Below are 20,212 nucleotides of genomic sequence, written 5' to 3' on the forward strand. Positions count from 1 at the left end.
TATTCCATAGCTGAAGCCCTGGAATCTGCCAAGCAGCAGTTAACAGTTTTGGCTACAGAGGTACACTAAGGAAGCAGACGCCAAGCAAATAAATGCACTCTTCTCCAAAGAACTAGGAAAAGTATTCACACAGTTCCAGAACAACAACGTGCCAGTACCTGAACCAACCAAAACAGCAACTGAGGAGTACTGAAAGAGTATATGTGAGAAAGAAGCATCACATAACACCAGTGCCCAGTGGCTGAAAGACCTACAAGCAAGTCTCTGCAATCTCCCAGAGGAAGAACCAGTCACCATCACTGCAGTAGATGTCCAGCAATGGATAGCCAGTATGAAGAAATGGACATCACCATGATCCACGCTTATTGGCTGAAGAAACTAACAGCATTACATACACAGCTAGCAGCTCAAATGAACCAGCTGCTTGAAGCAGGCTCCCACCCTGACTGGTTAATTCAAGGAAGGACAGTATTCATAATGAAGGAGCCTCACAAAGGAGCAACACTATCAAACTACCAATTATAACCTGCCTGTAACAACATGGAAGCTCCAGTTAGGCATCATGGCCACCAAGCTGAAGGAATGTGTGTAAGTTGGTAATTGAACCAGAGGCTCCAAGTACCAGCTACTGGTAGACAAAGCAATCATGCAAGACTCCAAGACCAGTCAATCCAGCCTAAGCACAGCCTGGATCCCAGCATAAAGCATACGACTCGATGCCCCAAACATGGATCCTGGAATGCCTGTCTCTGTACAAGATCAACAAGACACTAAGGACCTTCACCAAGAAAAAAATGGGCTGTTGGAGGACAATGCTAGACGTTAGCTCAAAGCCAATAGCACAAGCAACAATCAGATGTGGAATATACCAGGGTGAAGCACTATCCCCACTGCTGTTCTGCATTGGCTTGAAGCCCCTCAGCCAGATCATCCCAGAGAGTGGACATGGGTCCACATGGGTACAAGAGTGGAGTGACCATCAGCATTACATACATTACATTACAGTGACCATTTACCTCCTGTAAATGGAAGTCATCAAGCTGTATACCACAAATGAAAGAGACATTGACTCACTAATCCACCTGACAAGGGTGCACAGCAGAGATATCAGGAAGTAATTTGGACTGGAAAAGTGCAGCCAGATGGTAATGAAAAGAAGCAAATGTATCAAGACTGAAGGAATCAAGTTATTTGAAGGCCACAGACCAGATGTATAGGACAGCTACCAATACTTGGTGATCCTGCAGGTGCATAGAAACCATGATGAGGACACAAAGAAGGCTGCAACATCCAAGTACCTCTAAAGAGAGAGACAGATACTAAAAAGCCAGCTGAATGGGAAGAACAAGATCAGAGCCATCAACATATTTGCCTACCAGTCATCAGATATCCACCCTCAGTAACGTTCTGGCCAAGGAACAAGCTGGAAGCTGGTGACATAACAAGATACAGAAACTACTAACAATACAAGGAGGATCCCACCCTAAGTCCAATGTCAGGTGACTGTACACTGGCCAGAACAAAGGAGAATGGGGTCTTGGAAGTGTCAAGGCCACAGTCCTGGAAGAAAAGTGAAACATCCATGAGAATGTCAGGAAATTGGCCTCTAAGGATGACCTGCTAGGAGAATACACCAAATGGCAGGCAGGGATCATGGAAATGGAAGTAGGTGAAGCAGAGCCAGAGGCCTTGGCAGGACAACCCACTCCTTGCAATGTACCATCACCTGATATCAGAGGTGGCTGACATAAGAAAGTCCTACCAATGGCTGGAAATGGCAGGGTTGAGGAACACCACAGAAATGCTTCTCATGGCTGCACAAGAACAGGTGCTGAGCACAAGAGCAACAGAAGCAGGGGTCCGTCATACCAGACAAGACCCAAGATGCAGATTGTGCAAGGAATCCACTGAAACCATCATAGTAGCACATAGTAGCAGGGTGCAAGATGCAGGCAGGGACACCATACACTAAATTGCACAACCACATTGCAGGAATTGTGTACAGAAACATCTACATTGAGTATGGATTGGATATTCCTAATTCCAAATGGAAACAACCGAGAAAGTAGTGGAGAATGACAGAGCTAAGATCCCATGGGACTTCTAAATACAGACTGATAAGCAGTTACTGGCCAACCAACCAGACATAGTAATACTGGATAAGTATTAGTACAGAAGAAAGCAATAGTAATAGATGTGGCAATCACAAATGGCAGTAACATCACGAAGAAAGAATATGAGAAGCTAGAGAGATACCGGGGCTTGAAACAGCAGATAAAGGATGTGTAAGGTTAAAGCCAGAGTAATCCTGGTGGTGATAGGAGCACGTGGAGCTGTGACACCTGGACTGGGAGAGTGGCTCCAACAGATCCCAAGAACAACATTTGAGATCTCTGTGCAGAAGAGCGCATTACTAGGAACAGCAAGGATAGTTCACCGAACCCTCAACTCCCAGGCCTCTGGTAAAGGACCCGAGATTGAGGGAGAAATATTCATATGCACCACCCATAAAGGGTGAGAAAAATTTTATATATAATCAGTAACAACAATACAATTGTGTGAGTAGGCTCTAGAGAAAATTAGTAAAGGTTGAAGAATTATAGTAAGTACGACCGCACATGAAAAAGTATCAGTATTGAATATACATGTAAAAATAAAACTAGCATTTAGGTAGTATTTTTAAAAAATAATTTAATTTTAAGGCAAATAATTTTAAATATGCTATTATATATCCAAATTCCACGTGGCAATAAAAAGTATATACTCATCAAGAAATGCAAATTCAAAGTTCAAATTAAATTTATTATCATAGTATCTCCTGGTTACCATATACAACCCTGAGATTTGTTTTCTTGCGGGCATACTCAATAAATCCAAGAAACTAATGGAATCCATGGAAGACTACACCCAACAGGGCAGACAACCAATGTACAAAAGATAACAAGCTGTGCAAATACAAAAGAAGAAAAATAAGTGATAATAATAAACAAATAAGCAACAAATGTTGAAAACATGAGATGAAGAGTCCCATAAAGTGCGTCTATCAATTGTGGAAACAGTTCAGTGATGGGGCAAGTGAAGTTGAATGAAGTTATCTCCACTGGCTCAAGAGTCTGTTGGCTGAGGGGTAATAACTGTTCCTGAATCTGTGAGTCCTGAGGATCCTGTACCTTCTTCCTGATGGCAGCAGTGAGAAGAGAGCATGGCCTGTGTGTTGGGGTTCCTGATGATGGATGCTGCTTTTCTGCCACAACGCTCTGTGTAGATGTGCTCAATGGTACTGTGAAGGACTGGGCCTTACCTACTACTTTCTTCCTTTCAAAATCTGGTAAGTATTTGGGATTTAATGTAAGTTGTACTCGTAGACTTTCCACATCCTCGTCTCTCTACAGTTTAGCTGTTTATGGCAGATGACCCCACTGCAGTAACAGCATCCTTCTTGCCACATTAAAAAAAATTATAACATGCGTGGCAAACAGAGCCAGGTTTCTGCTGCATACCTGCTGAGTGGTCGTGCTCCACACGGCCCCGTCCAACTTACAGCTTGTGATTTGGGGTTGGATGTGAAGTGTGCCACGTTAAAACCGACTGTTCCAGGGGTCCAATTTTGTCCCTCATTATCCGTTAAAATATATCTGTAGATGCTGTATGATGGTTATCAGCGTGTTAATACAAATAAGAATATGGCTGAATCTAAAATAGAAAGATCGGGGGAAAGTGAGTAAGAAATAAAAGGGGCAAAGAGAGAGTACGACGGTAGACTAGTGCTAACAGAAAGAGAATCTGAAAGTCTCCCACACAGATCGTAATTCATAGATTTGGGGCAGTTAAGGACCATAAATAACTTTACACATGGAGACAAGATACCAAGATGCTTCCTGCTGTAGTTGTATACACTTTGGCTGACTCACGTTTGGGGTATTGTGTACAATTGTGGTGGAGACACACACGATACGATGAATGTAGAGACTTTGGAGAGTAGTGCAGAAGAGATTCGCCAGGATGTTGCCTGTATTAAGAGTATATTAGCTTTACGGAGAGGTTGGGAAAATTGGATTGTTTTTTCCACCATTGGCATCTCCTGGTGATAATTCCCTCATCACCAGGAGTGTTGTCAGTAGAACGGGGCAAAGTGAACACGGATCGTTCGCAGAGGATGAACGAGCGAGAACGCGCCGCTGTGGACACGGGCACGAGCGCCAGCGTGCCTGCTCCCATACCCAGCATGCCGTGTGTCGCGCGCTCATGCGTCCGGCCCTACGTCAGTGCTGAGAGCCGCACGCGCCGTTGCCGGGTTGACGCTCGGATCTGCAGCTGTGAAACAAAATTGGCGTTGCCGACGGAGTGTCGACTCTGAGGTATTACCTTTTTCTAGTACACTGGCTGTCGTGCTTTCTTGAGTTTCTTTAGAGAGTAATGAAAAGCACAATTGCCAGAATTTATTTTAAAACACGGAAGATCACCTACTCCATTTTTTTTATTCTTTCCTTACCATTAAATGGTTTTGTAGAGCGATCCATTGCGGATCAAGCTAACGTGATGACCCAGACCCGCCCCTGTTTAAGTATTGATTGGATCGCTGTTGTCGCAGAAAATGGCGTCAGAGATTATTTGAATTCCGTGTGGTTAGTTTAGATGTCTATAGCTGAGTTGACGCTTGCAATCATGTTAGGTTGTATTTTGGCTTGCTCCGCTGGGGCCTAAACTGGGGTTTTAAAGCTTTTCTTTGATTTCTGGAAGCATTGATTATTAAAGGATTTGTTTCTTCTTGATTAACTTTGCGTCTTTAAAATTTCCTGGCTATGCTTGAGTCTTTCTTGCCTGAAAAGACAAAATGTGATTCGTAGCATTAATTCTGCTATTAATTGTTTTGAAAGGGATATGTATAAATGCATTCCGAATGAGGGTGCACTCCTTTTAATTTTTCGTGATGAAGTGTTTCCTAGATATCTGCATCTGCCTAATAACCTCAGTATGCCCGCAGGAAAAATAATCTCAGGGTTGTATGTGGTGACATATATGTACTCTGATAATAAAATTTACTTTGAACTTTGAACCAAGTAATCTAGGGCAATTCAATTTACATTCCAGACAGAAATTCCCCCATCAATTTCAGATCATATATTCTTAACAATATTTTGCAACGTTACATCATTTTACATTAGAATGTTAACAATTTGGCATTTATGGTGTCGTCAGGTAAACTGATCAAAACGTAAGTAACTAATAAAGCAACCTGGTGCTTCTATCATCTCCCGGAAGGTTTGGTATTACTGAGACAGAAAGTGCAGCTAAGACCATTACTAGGGGTGTACGCTGTGGTGACTCCTAATTTGGAACACAAACCTATGGTCGGCTCTATCACTCTGTGATGATTAAAGAGTCAAGCAAGATTAAAATCGTCAAGAACAAGAGTAGAAAAGGAACAGGTGCCTAGTGCATCTGGCTGCATTTGACCGGTCTGTTCTCACTGCTGCTGGCGGGCAAAAGGTGCAGGAGCCTTAGGTCCCATGCCGTCAGGTTCGGGAGCAGTTGTTGCCCAGCAGCCACTGGACCATTGGATGGGCTTTACTCACCTCAGCACAGAATACACTCTGCAGCTGTGGACTCTCTTTTGGGGACTCTGCAGTTTGTGGTGTTTTTTGTTTACTTTTTTTTAACTATTTATGTGATTGGAGCAGAGTGCTACAGAGCTGAAGTGACTGCAGCTGTGGCCTGCAACCATCGACACAGCACAGAACTGATTTTGTTTCTGTGGCCTACAGCAATCAGGCTCCTGGAATGGCTTCACTTGCCTCACCGGCTCTGTGGCTGTAGGCTCACTTTTGGGGACTCTGCGATTAATATTATTTGTGTACTTTTTATTGTTTGTATGATTTGCTTTCTCCCCACACATTGAGGGTTTTCATATTGCTGTGCGGGATTTTCTTTAAATTGGTTCTATTGTGTTTCTTTGTCTTGTGACTGCCTGCAAGAAGATGAACCTCAAGGTTATATATTGTATAGATATTTTGATAAATGTACTTTTTACTTTGAATTATGTAAGATGCACATTTATAGTTGATTATTTAGCACATAATGTACTTGGTTGTTTATTTTAATTTTAGAATCTAAATCCATTTTCTTTTGCTGTCTTATGTGATGTGCAATTTATTGTTTTGCAGCAGCAGTACAGTGCAAAAGCAAAATTACTATAAATTACAGAATAAATAGTACATACAAATGAATAGTGAGGTCGTGTGATCGGACCATTCAGAAATCTGAAGAAACTGTTTATGAATCATTGTGTGGGCTTCAGCTCCTGTATCTCCTCCTTAATGGTAGTGACAAGAAGAAGCTATGCCCCAGCAGGTGAGGGTCTTAAATGATGAATGCTTTCATTTTGAGGTACTATGCCCTTGATGGTAGGGTGTGTTGTGGGCTTAATGTAGCTGGCTGAGCCTACAACCCTCTGTAGCCTCTTGTGATCCTGTGCATTGGAGGCAGCATGCCAGGTTGTAATGCAACTAGTCAGACATTTGCAAAAGTCTTTGGTGTGCCTTTATTGTGATTGTATCAATAATTTGGGGCCAGAGCAGAGATGTTGACACCCTGCTCACCCTTTCCATTGCTGATTCCTCAGTGAGTACTGTGTTTGATTTCCTTACTTCCTCTTCCTGAAGTCCACAATCAATGCCTTGGTCTTGCTGACGTTGAGTGTGAGGTTGTTGTGATGCCATTCAAACAGCTGGTCCATCTCACTCCTATACGCCTCTTCATTGCATCTGTGATTTTACCAATAACATTGGTGTCATCTACAAATTTATAGATGATGTTTGAACTGTCCCTAGCCACACAGTCATGAGCAAAGAGAAAGTAGTGAGCTAAGCACACATCCTTGAAGAGAGCTTGTGTTGATTGTCACCAAGGGGCAGATGTTATTACCAATCTGTGATGAGGAAGATAAGGATCCATTTGCAGAGGAAGGTACAGAGACCCAGGTGCAGATGCTTGGTGACTAATACTGAGGGATGATGGTATTGAAAAGAAAGCTGTAATTGATAAACAACAGCCTGTTGTATACTTTGCTGTTTTTTTAGGTGCTCCAAAGTATAGCGGAGAGCCAGTGAGATTGTTTCTGCTGTCGACCTGTTGCGTTGGTAGATGATTTGCAGAGGGCAATATTTGATTGATAATATTATTACCCAATTTACTATCTTAACAATTTGATGTTTTTTTCCTTCATTTAGGTTGATGTGTTGTATTCTTTGTAATATTCATTCCTGATTTATCACTCACTTTGTTTAATGGTATTATGACTTCATTCTGTTGAGATTCAAATTCTAGTAAATACATTGGTTTCCAGTTTATAATAAATCTCTCTTTATGTGCTGAATACTGCAAAATCTACTGAATTAACTCTGCTTTAACTGGTATTTTTCAGATTCACTTTTTAAAAAAAGTGCTGTATCTGTGATGGTGATAAAGCTACCATTTTGTTTTGGATGACAGTGCATACTTATTGCATTCTGTGACTTCGTGGAAATTATCAGTAGAATTATGTTTACAGATCAAATTACTTTTCTAGGGAGTATAATGAAAGATAAATGTTCAAATCTCTTCTAGTTACAAATCTGCATTTTTAATGTTCATATTCTCAATTGTCTTTAGTGTAAATTACTTAGAATTCAGGCTCAATCATGACATTGAACAGTATGGAGTGCCATCAGGATAGTATATCACAACATAATTCTGTTTAATTGATTTGGTGATATGTTTTGGATTTTAATATTTTAAATGGTGTTATAGGCAACAATGGATTTAAGTAGTTGGATTAAAATATTTTAATTATGTTGTTATATGTCCATTAATAGTGATTTTTTTAACTTAATAATAATAACAACAACCCAGAAATGGGTTTTGTGGCTCATTGGGACCATGCCAGCTGCTAGGAGAAAACATATTTGCTCCATTGCCTTGGACACAGTTCAAAATATTATCACACATTATTTCAGTGTGTTTATTTTCCTTAAATTTAAAATTGGTTTAACTATACCTTGTCATCTATTACTTTGTCTAATATACTCCTGGTTCACAGACAAAGGAGAAGCAGAGGGATAATAATAAGTAGAACTCTTTCTATTTTCCAGGTTGTAACAGGAAAAAACTGTGTATTCTCAATTAAAGAGCACATTAATGGAAAAATATTAAACTTTCTATAGTTATGTAGCTTTAAGAAATTAATAATTGGTAAATTTAAATATTTGGAGGCATTGAGGGTAAAGTTGGGGTTAGGGGCTAATTAATAATTGGACCAAGGCAGGTTAACTTGATTCATTCTTCATTCTATAGCCGTATACCTTGCCCTCATTTTAAAAATTTCCATTATCAATTCCCATAGGGGACACTATAATGTAAGTGCTTGTGCATCCTGGGTATGGTATAATATTAGCACATCTACCACTGGTGGTGCAACAGTGCTTCCTTTGGCAGACAATTTATAGCTATAATTGGGTATTGTGCGTCCATTTATTTTATTGTGGCCATTAACACTTCATTGTCAGTTGCAAGTCTTTAATTTACCAAAGATACTGCTAAGTAACTTTAAGATATCTTTAAGATACTGCTGTAGTCAAAAGTGCAGCTTTTCATTATTGAGGAAAGTCCTGTCTTACATTTATATAAAAATATGATGTTCAAATAGAAATGGCTGCTGGGCAACTTTAAGTAATCAGGATACTATAGTGAGTGATCCTATCTGTGTGACTGCCAACAGGGCAGATGTGGCAGCAGATTCAAGTGGTCAATGATTTCTTCGCAGTGAAGTCAAAAATAAACAGTAGTGTGTTATCTGCACATCTGCTAAACTGAATGCTATTTTGATTATTGAAAGGCAGGAGATTTATTGGAGAAAAGCAAATGCTTTTTTGAAAGTTATGCTGAAAACAGTGTATACAACTGCATTGGTGCACCATAATACAAAACTTAGTTGTGATTACTTCTAAATGTATGGTTAATCTTGATCAAAATGTTAATTCTGGGCTAGTGTAGATGATTAACAAGTCTATAACTCTAAATATACTATCCTTGTGAATTTGAGAGTTTTATGTTGCTATCTTCACAATGCAGCAGGCTGCAATAAAGACTGTTTGTAGGGGCATTTTTTTAAAAAATAGGTGTGAATTGTGCTGTTAGAAAACTTGAGTAGATTTGATTGCTTGAAGGAAGTAGTTTCACATAATTGCCAAGCTTGTGCTCAATTAAAAAATAGCTTCAAGAATGTGGAAGAAACAAAGTGGCCTTGATTTCATTTTTTCTCTCTCTGGAACTGTCATTCTAATGTTGCTGATTAGAAGCCTGTTGAGGCATGCATGGTTTGTGTTATGGTATGCACCTGTGATTTCCATTTGTAACGTAGACCCCAGGGTTAAGGAATCTTGTATATCAGAGGCTATTAAGGTGGCTCTGAACTAACATCAGATGTAGATTTGTTTGGCATTGCTGTGGTGAAAGATAAAGACCAAGGGAATGTCATTCATGTTCTGTCTGGGCAGGAGGCAGAGTGAGGGAAATGAAGAAGATGCCATTGAGGACTCCCATTAACCACAGCAAAGGGGAGGCCATCTTTCCTGAAAGAGGAAGACATTTCAAATGTTTTGAAGTGGAAAGGCTCATCTTGAGAACAAATGCAGCAGAGATTGAAAAATTGAGAGAAAAAGATAACATTCTCTGAAGTGAAAGGATGGCAGAAGGTGTAGTCTTGGCAGAGTGGGATGTCAGTGGGTTATAACAAATGTCAGTAGATAGTTTGCCTCCTGAGATGGAGGCACAGAGATCCAGAAAAGGAAGATAGGTGTTGGAAATTTAAAGTTGATAAAATTGAAGAGTTCTGCCTAGGTGCAGGAGGCAGCACTGATATAGTCGTAAAGGTAGCTGCTAAAGGTATGGGAATTGGTGCCAAGGTTTGGAGCAAAGGCAAGCCATGCAAGTGTCCACCTTTGATTGGTAAAATGTGAAAGGAATCAAATGAGTAGTTCAGTGCAAAAACAAGTTTTTCCTGGTGGAGGAGAGTGTGGTAGATGGAAACTGGTTACATCTGTGTTCGTGGAAGAAATAGTGAGCCTAAGGTTCACCTATTTAGATCAGCCATGATTATGTTGAATTCCACATCAGGTTTGAAAGGCCTGATGACTTAATCCTATTTTCTTGTGCTCCTGTGATGCTTGAACTGATTGTATTTGAAAATCAAATGATCTAGTCAAAATGTAAAGTATGTACAATTGGAGGTCCAACTCACTGGCTGCATTGTACTGAGAAAACTGATGGAGTTATCACATTGTCTCAGGTCTGTATCAACTAGATTACAATTTAATTTGAGATCATTTTATGACTCAACGTTCTCCTGTTCTCCTTGTGAAACCTGTAACCAGTTGTCTCACACAAATATTATATTTCCTACATTAATTGCAAAAGGACATGTGGTACTTGAGAAAACTTGCATCTAATGGTTAACTGTTGATTAAGACAGTAAATTTCACTCAAATCTATTTACAGCTGGAATAATGCAAATTATGTTTCCAGTACACATGGTCAATTTCACATTCTCTAACATCTTTAATAGCTTTTGTGCCTCTAGATCCTAGTAATTGTTTATGGCAGAAATAGATGTCAGTTTTCTTTTTTACATGTCCACATTGCGTTAGGCTGGGATTCTTTGTATTTGATGAAGATGTCTCCACAGAAGAGAACAAGGAGGTGAAAGCACATTACAAAATCCACATAAATTCAACTACTGGAAACATCTCCGCAGAACATGTTTCTAAGGATACTGCACAGTAAGAAAATGGGTCAAACGCAAAGTCTTCTGAACTTGATATTGTGCCTGATTCTGTCAAAGGAAGAGTCAGATTAGCATCAGTTTATGACAGTAATGCAAGAGATAACTGACGCACTTTGGTGTGCCTGCAAAAGAGCTCAATCCTGTAATAACTGACGTGACATTACATTTACATTTCTAACTCAATGTGGTTAAAATCCGTTAGATTTATTATGCCTGTCTGATATGAAACTGAGCACTTGTATGCATTTCCTTCCATATAAGTCCAAGTTTAGGACTCCCACTAAACAAGGAAACCTGAAGTTCTACTCAGCTTGCCAAAGATTTTCTGTCTCTTCTCTGAGACGGGACTTCTCATGGCATTCAGTGAAAACACTGCGTTCCACAAATTCCCATCAGAAGAACAGATGTCCTTCATTTTCAAAGAAAGCGACTTCCCTTCCTCCACCATCAATGCTGCCCTCAACGGCATATATTCCATTTCATGCACATCTGCTCCTACCCCATCCTCCCACTGCCTTAGGGACAGGGTTCCTCTTGTCCTCACCACCCCACTAGACTCTGCATCCAGCTCGTAATTCTCCAAAACTTCTACCATCTCAAATGGGATCCCACCATCCAGCACATTTTTCGCTCCCCCCCCCCCCCCCACACACGCATTCTGTTTTCTGTAGGGATTGCTCCCTATCCTACTCCCTTGTCCATTCATCCCTCCCTGCTGATCTCCCACCTGGCACTTATCCTTGCAAGTGAACGTGCTACACCTGTCTCTACGCCACCTTCCTCACTAACATTCAGGGCCCTAAACAGGAGTCTGTTGGGGCCATATACTGTGTTCGGTGCTCCTGGTGTGGCATCCTGTATATTGGTGATACCTGGTGTAGATTGGGAGACGCCTTCACCGAGCACCTGTTCTCCATCCACCAGAAAAAGTGGGATCTCCCAGTGGCCACCCATTTTAATTCCACTTCCCATTCCCATTCCAATATGTCCATCCATCGCCTCCACGATGATGAGGCCACACTTAGGTTGGAGGAACAACAACTTATATTCTGTTTGGGTAGTCTCCAACCTGATGAGATGAAGATGGATTTCTCTAACCGAATAATACCGTCCACCCGTCTCCTTTCTTCACCATTTTCCATCCACTTTTCGCTAATTATCTCCTTGCCCGTCCATTGCCTCTTCTGGTGCTCCTCTCCCCTTTTCTTTCTTCTATGGCCTTCTCACTTTTTCACCAATCAACTTCCCAGCTCTTTACTTCATCCTTCACCCTCCAGGTTTCACTGATCACCCTGTGTTTCTCTCTTCCCTACCCCCCCCCAATCTTTTAAACCTACTCCTCAGCATTTTTCTCCAGTCCTGCCAGAGGGTTTTGGCCCAAAATGTTGACTGTACTCTTTTTCTACATGCTGCCTGGCCTGCTGAATTCCTCCAGCATTTTGTGTGAGTTGCTCGGATTTCCAGCATCTGCAGATTTTCTTTTGTTTGCCCTACATGTGCTTATTTGGCTGCCATGTACTGTGACATCTGTCTGTTGAGTCTTAGTCAGATTAGAGCTGGCATGCAACATAGCCTATTTATTTGAATAAAAAGGGATCTATTACTTTGATGTGATTATATCAGCGGGGTGAGCTAACAGGGTGAAATGCATTTGAAAGTGAGATGGAAGGAATTCAGAGTCAACGTATTCCTGAAAGGGTAGAAAGCTAAGATAGTAAGATGGAGGAGCCTTGCTGTTGATCAGTGACTTTTGATCAGGAAAATGCAGCAGCCAAAGTTATTCATGGGAAATTATTGTCAAATGATTCCTTTGAGGTTTCTAGGGAATATAGGAGAGTAGTAAGAAAGAAATTAGGAAAGCAGCAATAAGCCAGAAAATTACTTTAGCAAGTAGGATTGAGGAGAATTCTAAACCTTGTATAAGTATCTCAAAAGAAATAAAGTAAACTAATGAAAGAGTAGGTCTGCTTTTCAACCAAAGGGATAACGTATGAAGCCAGGAGGTATGTATAAGGCCCTAAATGAGTATTTCTCATGGGTAGGATGTGGTGGCAGGAGAGTTAAGTGAGGCCTGTGCTGATGTTCTGGAGCATGTCAATATCAGGAAGGAGGAAGTGTTAGAAGTATTGGCACGCTTTAAGGTGGATAACTCCCTGAAGCTGAATTCTATCTTTCCTTGGATGCTCAGGCAAACAAAGGAGGAAAGGCTGCCAGGGCTGGGCTCTGGTATTTTTGCATCATTGTGTGAGGTACCAAAATTTTAGAGGAGAGCTGATGTTTTCCTCCTTATTTAAAAATGACAAGCCTGGAAAGTACAGGCCAGTGAGCTTTGCATCACTGATAGGGAAGATGTTGGGGAAAAAAAACTGAAGGATAAGATTAATATTCACTTGTAAAGGTAGGGATTGATTAGGAGTGAGCATGGCAGAAGTAATCATGTCTCGCAAACTTGAGTTTTCTGATGAGGTAACAAGGGCATTGTAGACATGGTTTACACTTCATTAAAACTTTTGACAAGATTGTACTTGATAAGTTTGTCCAAAATGATATGGCACATGGAGATCTGAAGAACATTGAGAAACTGGGTCCAAAATTGAGTGATGATATAAGGCAGAGGGTGGTAAGGGGATGGATGTTTTTCTGGCAAGGTCTGTAACAAGTGATCTATCACAGGGATTGGTGCTCAGACCTCAGTAATTTATATAAGTGACCTTTATGAGATCTCATTGTGCATGGGTAGAGAATGAGATGATGAAGTGAGAAGCTGGGAGGTGATGAGGGAAAGGGCAGAAGAAAGTATCAGCTGGGAGAGGACAGTGGACTATGGGAGAAAGGGAAGGTGGAGGGACACCAGAGCATCTTGGTCTGAAATGTCAACTGCGTATTCCTCTCCATACGTGCTGCCTGTCTTAAGTACCTCAGCATTTTGTGTATGTTGCTTTTTATTTCGAGAAGCTGCAGAATCTGTTATGTTTATAATTAGGTTTTGACTATACTTTGTTGAGTATAAGAGTTGCAGCTATACAAAATGTTGGTGAAACCATTTGATGTATTGTGTATAATTCTAGTCACCACACTGTAGGAAGGATTCAGCAGATATTGCGTGGAATGAAGGGCCAGTCGTTACAAGGAAAGATTGGATAGGCTGGACTTGTTTCTAGTGGAACATGGGAAGCTGAGGCATGACGTTGTAATCACGAAGGGTGGATGGTCACTATCTTTTTCCCATGGCAGGGTGGTCTAGAACAAGAGGTCACAGGTTTAAGGTAACGGAGACATTTAAAGGAGATCCAAGAGGCAACCTTTTCCACACAAAGACTGATGATTATCTGAGAGACTTGCCAGAGGAGGTGATAAATCTAGATCCAAATACATTTTTAACATTATAATTATATAGGTACTTAGACAGGAAAGGCTGAGGTGGGTTTATAAGGCCCATTCCTGTGCTATAATATTCTATGATCCACTGAAGCTGAAATCTAGGCTTTGCAGTGTCTGGAACTCTCAGCCTTTTATTTTTGAGATGTGTTAATTTAGCCATTTTGGCTGAGGATTGGTTTCTTAAATGTGGAGATCTCAAATGGAATTCAAGATACGTTATCTAGTGTGCATGTCAGCCTGCAGAAAATTGCAGACTCTTCATCCTTGCCTTTCACATTTGCTCGCAGGGCTGTGCCATTGTTGAGGATGAGAATATTAACTGTCATCACCATTTATGTATGTAAGAAAACTTGGATCTGGTTTTAGTAATGAAATTGCTTAGAACCATTTATAGGATGATGTTCTGTTTGGCGTTTGTGTAGCTTTACATTATAACTTAATAAAAGTAGAATGTACATTCTATTGGAAATGCTCTTGAACAGGAAACTTTGTCCCTCAGTCCTGAAGAAGGGTCTCTGCCCAAAATGTCAACTGTGTACTCTTATCCATAGATGCTGCCTGACCTGCTTAGTTCCTCAGCATTTTTGTATGTATTGCTGCTTATGTTTTGGAGTAATGGATGTTGGAAGTCAAGAGAACTTAGATTTTTAATGTAAGTCTCATTAAAGCACTTGAAATATTAAGCTCTGTTAGTATTTTGATGCAATGCTGAAGGAAGTACTTTGCATTGAGATAGTAAATAGAAGACCTATCTATTGGTTCTCTTGGCACTATTTGAAGAAGAGTAGAGATTTTCTCATCATCCTGCAGCCAAACATAAAACCGAAATGTAGCCATTATTCAGCTTCCTATTTGAGGCATGTTGATGTAGATGTAGTCAATGTCTCATCCTTTTATGACAGTTATATTTGTATTTTGTTATTCATTGGATTGGAACTGTTTTGGAACATTCCTGATATTTTGTAAATGTAGTTATTTTTTGCCTTGCTTTTAACTAACATCTTTGTCTTTTATTTTCATGTTTATTTTAATTTTAGTTTCATATTTGTATTTTTATCCCAATGTAAAGTACTTTGAATTACATCATCTATGTGAAAAATGCCCAATAAAGTTGTTGTTATTATTATTAATTTTCTTACCACTTCTTGTCTGGCAAATGCTGTATACCTGCTAATTGTGTAACTTTGCATTTTCTCTTCAACTCTTATGATTGGGCTTTGAGCTGCAACTGTCTTAGATCAAGTTATAAGTATTCTTCTTAAGCCCTTCACCCCTAGGGGACATTGGCTGCTGACAGCAGCTTGCTAGAGTTCTCGGTCCTGGGCCAGTCTTTCAAGTTGTCTCCAAATATAGCCCATCATCTTGGATCCTCCTCCTCCGTGTGATGAGGTTTTTGGAGCTTCTGTTGGCATTTCTGCAGCTCTGGGTTTTTATGGGATGAGGTTCCTAGCCCCATACCCAACCCTCCTTTTGCACCAGGCTTGGGACTGCTCATGATGGAGGTAGATAGAAATATGATCGTTTTAATATTAGAAACTGAAAAATAGGACATTTTAACACTTAGATGCTGACTGCATTAGTTGACAATAAATCATTTATACCCTATTTTAATTTCACAGATTTTTGCACATTTGGAATAAATGTAAATCAATCAACAAAATAATGACAACTATTAGTTACAGTTTGTGAATTGTTACATATCAACAAGCAAGAATAATGAGAGTTGTTATAATGACTCCTTTAGGGTGCCAAACAGGATCACAAAGGTGTTAGCAAACAAAGTTTGATACCGAGTCGCAGTGTGAAATAATTAAGGATGACCAGGAGCTTAACCAGTGATGGAAATGGTAAAAATCTTAATGAAAGTAGTGGAATTTTGAGGGGAGAATGTGAGAGTTTAAGGCCTTGGCAGCTGTAAGTAGGGCTGCAAATTACTGGATACCTAAATATGGGATGATCAAGAGTCTAAAACCAAGGACGAGTTGAGACCATGGAGGGCCACTTTGGTAGAGAAGTCTGTAGTAGTGAAACCCTAGAATAACTTGAAAATAGCGATGAGAATTTTAAGTCAAGGATTTTCTTATCTATATTCCATAAGTTTTCTATTAGCAAATAAATGGTAGAAATGAAATACATAATTAGAATGGGCCTAAAAAAAAATCAAAACTTACATGTGGATGCTGAAGGCACCGTTAGGTACTAAATGAGTACTTAACATCAGTCTTCATGAGGGAAGAGAGTAATAGAGAAAGTGTACGTGAAAGAAGGACACAAGTAAAAAATTTATAGCATAACAGTATTAGGAATGTTAGTGAACTTAAAGTAGGTAAGTCAACATGAATTTGTGTATGGTTGGTTGTGTCTAACCAGTCCTACAGAGTTTTTTGAGGAAATTACCAAGAAAATTGATGAGCAAAAGGCAGTAGATGTTGTCTACATGGACTTTAGCAAGGTCTTTGACAATGTCCGGCATGGTAGGTTGGTCAAGAAAATTAAGTCACTTGGCATTCTGGATGAGGTAGTAAATTAAATGAGACATTGGCTTTGTGGGAGAAACAGAGAGCTGTAGTAGATGATTGCCTCTGACTAGAGGCCTGTGACTTGCGTGGTGCTGCAGGAATTGGTGCTGGGTCCATTGTTTGCGATCTATATTAAAAAACTGGATGATCATGCTGTAAATATGATGAGCAGATTTGCAGATAACACCAAGATTGAGGGTGTAGTGGACAGCCAGGAAGGCTATCAAAGCTTGCAATGGGATCTGGACCAGTTGGAAAAATGGACTGAAAAATGGCAGTTGGAATTTAAGCAGATAAGTGTGAGGTGTTACACTTTGGGAGGACAAACCAGGGTAGGACTTAAATAGTGAGTGGTAGGACACTGTGGAGTATGGTGGGGCAGAGAGATCTGGGAATACAGATTCATGATTCTTTGAAAGTGATGTCACAGGTTGATAGGGTTGTAAAGTGAGCTTTTGGCACTTTGCCTATGTAAATCAGAGTACTGAGTACGGGAATTGGAGTATTGATGTTTATGATGTTGTTGAAGCCTAATTTGGGGGCATTGTATACAGTTCAGGTCACCATCCTGTAGGAATTAAAAAGGATGTTGCTAGTGAGTGATAGGGAAAGCATGAATAGGTGAGGGCCTTATTACCTAGAATGTAGGAGAATGAAGGGAAACTTGATAGAGATATACAAAATTGAGGGGTATAGATAGGGTAAATGCAACCAGACATTTTTCACTAAATTTTGTTTGAGACTGGAATTAGAGATCATTGGTTAAGGGTGAAAGGTTAATTATTTAAGGGGACTATGAGGGGGATCTTCGTTACTCAGGGTGGTGAGAATGTGAAGCAAGATGTCTGTGGAAGTGGTGCATGCGGTTTGATTTCAATATCTAAAAAATCTGGATAGGTACGCTAGAAGGTTTCTGGAGCGTCATTGTCCAGGAGCAGGTTGATGGGACTCCCCAGAATAATAGTTTAGCACACACTAGATGGGCCAAAGGGCCTGTTTCTGCTCTTAGTGTTTTATTCTGTGTCTCTATACCTAGATGAGATAGACTACATTGTAGGATTCTGAGCAATGGGAGAATGGGAGAAAACTGGAGTGAGAGTACTGAGCATAATCTTCCTGTTTTCCTTGACGACTCTGAGTTGGTGTGGGAAGGATGGTGCCAAATGGCTACAGCATTACAAATGTTACTCACTTGTCCAAAACAGGATTAAGGATAATCCCTGTAATTTAACTTCCAGTGGTTGAGAAGTATTTAGAAATGTTACTTTGGATGGGATTAATATCACAATTAGGAAAATGGATTTAATGAGGCAAGCCAGCATGAATTTGTTATTTAAAGCAAAAGGAAAGGTATTTAACCAATGACAAAATATTTGGATGAGGTAACACATAGAGTTATGAGGATAAAATGATGTGGTATATGTGGCCACAGAATAAACTTGTTGCTGAAGTTGAAGCACTCAATAAAAAGGACATTGACACCATGACTACCAGCTTTGCTAAATAACAGTCTGTAGCGGTGTGCTACATGCAGCGCTAAAATTACAACACGGAGTCGGTAACTGCAGTCGAAGGAAAGAACTTTATTTGAAATCCTCGGCCTCACTTTTAAGCCTCCCTCGACCTGCCCCCCATGGCGCAGAGGCTCCAAAGCTCTGTGCTCGCAAACCCCCGTAGGTTATCTAATTGTGAGCCGGTTCAGATGTGCCAGGAAATGGGTCGCCACATAACCCCCCCCCCCAGAACCGGCGATACACCCCCCCAATGTCCACAGTCTGGGCCGGAACCTGCTTGGGAGGTCGGCCTCTGCGCCGAGGTGCCGGAAACTCGGCCGGCTGCGCCAGGTCCACCGTGAAAACCTCCTTTTTCCCCCCAACGTCCAGCACGAACGTGGACCCGTTGTTCCGGAGCACCATAAACGGCCCCTCGTATGGCCGCTGCAGCGGTGGCCGATGCCCGCCCCTTCGTACAAACACAAACTTACAGTTCTGCAGGTCTTTGGGTACGCAGGTCGGGTTCCGCCCGTGCTATGAAGTGGGTATGGGGGCCAGGTTACCGAGCTTCTCGCGTAGTCTGCCCAGGACTGCTGCGGGATCTTCCTCTTGCCCCCGTGGGGCTGGTAGGAACTCCCCGGGGACGACCAGGGGCGCGCCGTATACCAACTCGGCGGACAAGGCGTGCAGGTCGTCCTTGGGCGCTATGCAGATGCCGAGTAGGACCCAGGGAAGCTCGTCCGCCCAGTTGGCTCCTCGCAGGCGGGCCATGAGGGCTGACTTCAGGTGACGGTGGAAACGCTCCACTAGCCCGTTCGACTGTGGGTGGTAGGCAGTTGTGTGGTGCAGCTGAGTCCCCAAAAGGCTGGCCATAGCTGACCACAGGCTGGAGGTGAACTGGGCGCCTCTGTCGGAGGTAATGTGGGCCGGTACACCAAAGCGAGATATCCAGGTGGTGATCAGGGCTCGGGCGCAAGATTCGGAGATGGTGTCGGTCAGCGGGACCACCTCTGGCCATCTTCTGAACCGGTCCACGATAGTCAGGAGGTGACGCGCTCTACGCGACACTGGCAGGGGGCCCACGATATCCACATGAATGTGGTCGAAATGCCGGTGGGTGGGATGGAACTGCTGCGGTGGGGCTTTGGTGTGCCGCTGCACCTTGGCCATCTGGCAGTGCATGCATGTTTTGGCCCATTCACTGACCTGTTTGCAGAGTCCTTGCCAAACGAACCTGCTGGAAACCATCTGGACAGTCGTCCGGATGGAGGGATGCGCCAAGTTATAAATGGAGTCGAAAACACGGCGCCGCCAGGATGTCGGGACGACGGGACGGGGCTGGCCGGTGGCGACGTCACAGAGTAGGGTCCTCTCACCCGGGCCTACGGGGAGGTCCTGGAGCTGCAAACCGGAGACTGCGGTTCTGTAACTCGGAATCTCCTCATCTGCCTGCTGTGCCTCTGCCAGTGCCTCAAAGTCTACCCCTTGGGAAAGGGCATGAACGGTAGGGCGAGAGAGCGCATCCGCCACGACATTGTCCTTACCCGAGATGTGCCGGACATCCGTCGTGTATTCAGAGATGTAGGACAGGTGGCGTTGCTGGTGGGACGACCAGGGGTTGGACGCTTTCGTAAACGCAAAGGTAAGCGGTTTGTGGTCCGTGAACGCGGTGAAGGGCCGACTTTCTAGGAAGTACCTGAAATGCCGGATTGCCAGGTAGAGCGCCAACAGTTCCCGGTCGAAAGCACTGTACTTGAGCTCGGGTGGCCGCAGGTGTTTGCTGAAAAACACCAGGGGTTGCCAGCGACCTGCGATGAGTTGCTCCAGCACCCCACCAACTGCCGTGTTAGATGCGTCCACTGTGAGGGTGGTAGGGCCGTCCATTCTGGGATGTACTAGCATTGTGGCGTTCGCCAAAGCTTCCTTCGTTTGAACGAAAGCGGCGGCGGACTCCTCGTCCCAGGTAATGTCCTTGCTTGGACCCGACATCAGGGCGAACA

At 42.1% G+C, this 20,212-nt stretch overlaps 1 protein-coding gene across 6 annotated transcripts in view; it reads left to right on the forward strand.

Annotated features, from left to right (window-relative positions):
• Positions 1–4,236: 4,236 nt before the first annotated feature.
• Positions 4,237–20,212, forward strand: part of rnf6 (ring finger protein (C3H2C3 type) 6) — a 53,454-nt gene continuing 37,478 nt past the window's right edge. The window contains exons 1-2 of one of the 6 annotated variants that reach the window (XM_059964169.1): positions 4,541–4,625; positions 10,683–10,814. The gene's annotated coding sequence lies outside the window, so the exon portion shown is untranslated. Of the gene's footprint in view, positions 4,359–4,540; positions 4,626–6,335; positions 6,352–10,682; positions 10,815–20,212 lie in introns of those variants that run through there. The other 5 variants (XM_059964161.1, XM_059964168.1, XM_059964162.1 and 2 more) reach the window with 5 other exon arrangements.

The sequence above is a fragment of the Hypanus sabinus genome, chromosome 3 (assembly GCF_030144855.1).
Source record: "Hypanus sabinus isolate sHypSab1 chromosome 3, sHypSab1.hap1, whole genome shotgun sequence".
NCBI lineage: Eukaryota > Metazoa > Chordata > Chondrichthyes > Myliobatiformes > Dasyatidae > Hypanus > Hypanus sabinus.